The following is a 5,500-nucleotide window of genomic DNA, read 5'->3' as shown; positions in this document are numbered from 1 at the left end:
CTGAGTCTTGGAACTTGGAATTTTAGTCTCTACTCAGTCATGAACTGGCTGTGAAACTGGTGCAAGAGATGAAATCATTCTGGGCCTCAGTTTCCTCATTTGTAAAATAAGAGAGTTGAATTGACTAATGTATGAGACATGCATTTTCATCTCTATAATTTTGTAAACCTAAAATAGGGAAAAATAAACAAACATGCATGTTTTTAGGAATTGCCTCCTGAAAAAAATGTTACACATGAGCCAAAGTACTCAAAAAGTTAATCGTACAAGCATTCAGAGAATAATTTTGTGTATAAGGGAATCATTCATTACCTTTTTAATTTTATCCAACCTACACTCCATAAAGTAATTTGTAAGTAGGGGGGAATTTATATTACTGAAGAGCTGCAAGTCCAGAAATTAAAAGGAACAAAGTTTAGTTTTTAAGATATGATTTCTACTATGTATTTATTTTTCCAGTAACTGGGGGTCTTGGGAATTCCATTTTAACCCTAATTTTGTCATCTCTACAATATCGGGATGAGAGTCAACGACCTTTATGAACACTGCAAATGCTGCAAATAAATGGGAGGATGTGGAGACAGAGTCCCAGAGAGCAGTTTCCAGGCTCTCCGCCTCTCATGGGGAGGTGCAGGCTCCAGTGGTGAATGACCATCAACTGTGATTGGTTGGCCATCAGCTGTAACCGTTTAGCCAATTGGCTACTGATGTAACTGCGGGGCTGCGTTGATTGGTTGGTTGGTTGGCAGGCAGAGAAGTGAATGGCAGACTGCAGATTGTGTGGCTACTACTGCATGTGTCTCGCCCTGCCGCCAGAGAGAATATAGAGGTATGACTCCCCTACCTATGGCTCCGTGGGTGTTCCTTTTTGGCCTAGCCATATCTGTGCGTTCTTATGTGGGAGCAGGACCAGAGGCCCCGCCGGCCGCCCCACACGACAAATGGTGCAGCAAGCAGGATACCCCTCCCGACAAAGGATAAATTATGCTCATGAACTGGAAGGACTAATAGTGTTAAAGAAAACTATATAAATAAGAAAGTGGGAGGTATCATGCTCCCTGATTCCAAACTATACTACAAAGCAATAATAATCAAAATAGTATGGCATAAAAACAAATACATTGATCAATTGAATAGAATAGAGGGCTCAGAAATAAATCCTTGCTCACATGGTCAATTAATCTTAGGAGACAAAGGAAGCAAGAATATACAATGGGGTAAAGACAGTCTCTTCTATAAGTGGTGTTGGGAAAACTGAACAGGTACACGGAAAAAATGAAATTGGACCACTTTCTTACACCATATATAAAAATAAATTCAAAACGCATTAAAGATTTAAATGTAAGACCTGAAACCACAAAACTTCTAGAAGAAAACATAGGCAGTAAACACTTTGACATTGCTGTTTCTGGATATGTCTCCTCGGGCAAGGGAAACAAGAAAAAAATAAACATATGGAACTACATAAAAGTAAAAAGGTTTTGCACAGTGAAGGAAACCATCAACAAGACGAAACAACAACCTACTGAATGGGAGAAGATATTAACAAATGATACATCCAATAAGGGGTTAATACTCAAAATATATAAGGAATTTATACAACTTACCCCCAAAAAAATCCAATTGAAAAATTGGCAGAGGACATAAATAGATATTATCAAGAGGACATACATATGACCAACAGATATATGAAAAGATGCTCAATGTCACTAATCGTAAGAGAAATGCAAATCAAAACCAAAATGAAATAGCACCTAACACCTGTCAAAATGGCTATCAACAAAAAAATCAACAAATAAAAAGTGCTGGTGAGGATGTGGAGAAAAGGGAACAAATAAAAAGTGCAGGTGGGATGGTAAATTGGTGCAGTCACTATGGAAAACAGTTTGGTGATCCCTCAAAAAATTAAAAATAAAGTTGTCATATGACCCAACAATTCCACTTCTGGGTATTTATCCAAAAAAAAAACAACAACAAAAAACTAATCAGGTCAAATAAATGAGGATAAAAACATGTCTATTATATTTAGCAATCTGAAGGTCCACTTATATATTTCTGTATAACACACAATTCCAAAATTTAGTAGCTAAAAGAAGAGGGGGAGGGGGCAAGAGGAAGGAGAAAGAAGGGCAGGGGAAGGAGAATGCAAAGAGGAAAATGAAGAAGAAGAAGAACACTGCCTGATCTAAGATTGTATGACTAGAATTCCATTTGGGTTAAATATCAGTGAGTGTGTATAACTAAACTTTGACCTATCTTCCCATAACCATTAGTACCTCCACCTAAACATCGTACTAGGGAGGAAGGTGAAGAGTTTATTGTGCAAAATCTTTGTAGAATAGTGTGACTTTTTTGAGAGCCACGAAAGAGTACTGTCATTATTCAATCCCCATCAGAGAGCTACCCTGAATTGGTATTGCTAGGGAATTACATGCAGTGGACAAATTAAGCTTGCAAAACTATTGGTAACAAAAATTTCAATGTAGCATTCTGGGATGCAAACACAGGGTACTCCTAGAGGTCAAATAACGTGCTGCCATGTTACCTAATACAGTACCACCTCTGCAGTGCTGACATCACACCCCAATATGTACAGGGAAAGTAGTAGTACACAGAAAAAGCATGCAGATGTCATGTTAACAAAGAAAAGACAGGAGCAAAAAGAGAAAATGATGTATTTAATGTCAATATTTACCTGCTACTTAGTAATTCATATCCCTTTAAGGAAGTTGCGCTACTAGCTTGAAACACTATTTTTGTTTAGCAACTGAATTACACATTTAAGAATTGTCTTTCTGAGCCACATGCAAAAGAATGAAACTAGACTGCTGTCACCATGTACCAAAATAAACTCAAAATGGATCAAAGACGTAAACATAAAACCTGAAATAATAAACTGCATACAAGAAAGCATAGGTACTAAACTTATGGGTCTTGGGTTCAAAGAGGATTTTATGAATTTGACCTCAAAGGGAAGTAAAATCTAAAATAAATGAATGGGACTATATCAAACTAAAAATCTCCTGCACAGCAAAAGAAACTTTCAACAAAACAAACAGGCAACCAACTAAATGGGAGAAGATATTTGCAAACAATGCCTCCAATAATGGGCTAATATCCAAAATATATAAGGAACTCATACAACTCAACAACAAACAGACAAACAATCTAATTAATAAATGGGCAGAGGACCTGAACAGTCACACAATAAGACATACAAATGGCCAACAGACGTATGAAAAAATGTTCAATTTCATTAGCTATCAGGGAAATGCAAATCAAAATCACAATGAGATATCACCTCACCCCAGTTAGAATGGCTATCATCAACAAGACAAATAATAACAAGTGTTGGAGAGGCTGTGGAGAAAAAGCAACCCTCATACACAGTTGTTGGGAATGTAAATTGGTACAGCTGCTATGGAAAACAGTATGGAGTTTCCTCAAAAAAATTAAGAACAGAATTACCATATGACACAGCAATATCTCTCCTGGGTATCTACCCAAAAAATCTGAAAACACTTATCTGTAAAGATATATGTACTCCGAGGTTCATTGCAGCATTATTTACAGTGGCCAAGACATGGAAATAACGAAAGTATCCCTCAATAGATGATTGGATAAAGAAGATGTGGTATATATACATAATGAATACTACTCTGCCATGAGAAAAGTTGAAATACTGCCGTTTGTGACATCATGGATGGATCTTGAGATTATTATGGTAAGCGCAATGAGTCAGACAGAAAAAGTCGAGAACCGTACTTCACTCACATGTGGTATATAAAACTGAAGGCAACAAAGAAACAAGAGAAACAAACAAATAAACAAAACCTCATAGACACAGACAATAGTTTAGTGGTTACCAGAGGGTAAGGGGAGAGGGGGATGATAGAAGAAGGTAAAGGGGGTCAAATATATGGTGATGGAACGAGGAAGTGACTCTGGATGGTGAACACACAATGCAATATATAGATGATGTATTATAGAATTGTACACTTGAAACCTATGTAGTTTTGTTGACCATTGTCACGGCAATAAATTTTAATTTAAAAAAAAAAGAATTGTCTTTCTGGCCACAAAATGAAACTTCTAAGTTCTGTCATCTTCTTCTGAAATACACACACACATACACACACACACACCCACACACACACACACGTAGCTATTGTTTTTTTATCCTTGAAATTCCTGCTCTCTTCAATTCTTATCCATGCAATTTATCTTCTTCATCATCATAATTATAAATGTTTTAGGAAAAGAAAGGATGCCTAAAAAGGAACAATTACTGCTACTTCTCAAAAAAAATAAAATAAAAGACAGCTTTCCCCCATTAGAGCTATGCTGTTTCCAATCATTTCTTATTCTGTGAACATCTTATCATGAATAAAAAGTTACTAAATCTCATTTTTAGGGCAACATTTCTTTCCTGACAGACAAATCTTTCAAAGTTTCTAATATCATCCCCTTTCTCAAAAATTGACGCGTATGTCCATGGAGAAATTTATCTTTTTTGGAAACACAATGTTTTATTGAGATTTTTGCTTTTTAATTATACTGGGAGCAATTTATTTTTCTTCTTCGCCTCCTTAACATTTTCTCAGTTCCTTGTCCTTTCCTTTCATTTCTCTCCTGATTTTTCTCATTTCTTATACCTAACCTATGTTTATCACTTCTCAATGGCCTAATGTGGTTAACACTTAAGTCTTCCCAAAGGAGTCTAGTAGAAATGCATTCTATATGCCAAAAAGAAAAAGAAAAAAAAAAAAAGCTTTTGCCAAAGAAGCTAAAGAGGAAACAAAAGGCTTTGAAGGAACAAATCTATTTTTCTGTCATTATGTGCCTGAAAGGAACCTGCCATCTAGAAGAAAATCTATTTAGTTCTACAGTATAACTGATTATGTATGAGTTAGACCAGAATCACTAATTTTCAAAAAAAAGAAAAAAAAAGTATTATGCTATAGAGTAAAGCCATCTTTCATTTTTAAGAACTGATGTAAGTTTCAGGTAGCTATAAAGTCCATTTGCCCACTGTATACAATACTTTTAAATAAGCTAAGAAACCAAAGGTCATGAAGAATTAATTCAGAATGGTCCAGCATTTGACATACCATCATAGTCTGTCCTACAATACAGCTTGTAACAAAATTAGGCTGTCCCAAGCCCCTGGTAGAAGAATTGTTTACCTTTCTACCAAGAAGGTTGGGAAAGCACCAAAATCTGCATATGGTGTGTGCCCAAGCTGATTTCAAGTTCATGCTGTGAGACCTAAAGTTCTTATGAGGTTGTCTAAAATGGGGGAGGAGGGAGGAAATGTGGTTCTGCGTGGGCTAAATGTGTCTGTGACAGGATCAAGTGTGTTTTCCTCATAGATGAGCAGAAAATCGTTCTGAAAGTGTTGAAGGCACAAGCACAGAGTCAGAAAGCTAAATTTAAAAAAAAAAAAAATGAAGCTTCTTTGAGTAATAAAAAGAACCGAAAGGCTTTAAAAACAAAATGA

General features: G+C 36.1%; 1 pseudogene; it reads left to right on the top strand.

The window, feature by feature from the left end:
* Positions 1 to 5,090: 5,090 nt before the first annotated feature.
* On the top strand, positions 5,091 to 5,500 carry LOC117020669 (60S ribosomal protein L34-like; annotated as a pseudogene).

This window comes from Rhinolophus ferrumequinum, chromosome 3 (genome assembly GCF_004115265.2).
Source record: "Rhinolophus ferrumequinum isolate MPI-CBG mRhiFer1 chromosome 3, mRhiFer1_v1.p, whole genome shotgun sequence".
Lineage (NCBI taxonomy): Eukaryota > Metazoa > Chordata > Mammalia > Chiroptera > Rhinolophidae > Rhinolophus > Rhinolophus ferrumequinum.
This window is presented reverse-complemented; position numbering and strand designations above follow the sequence as displayed.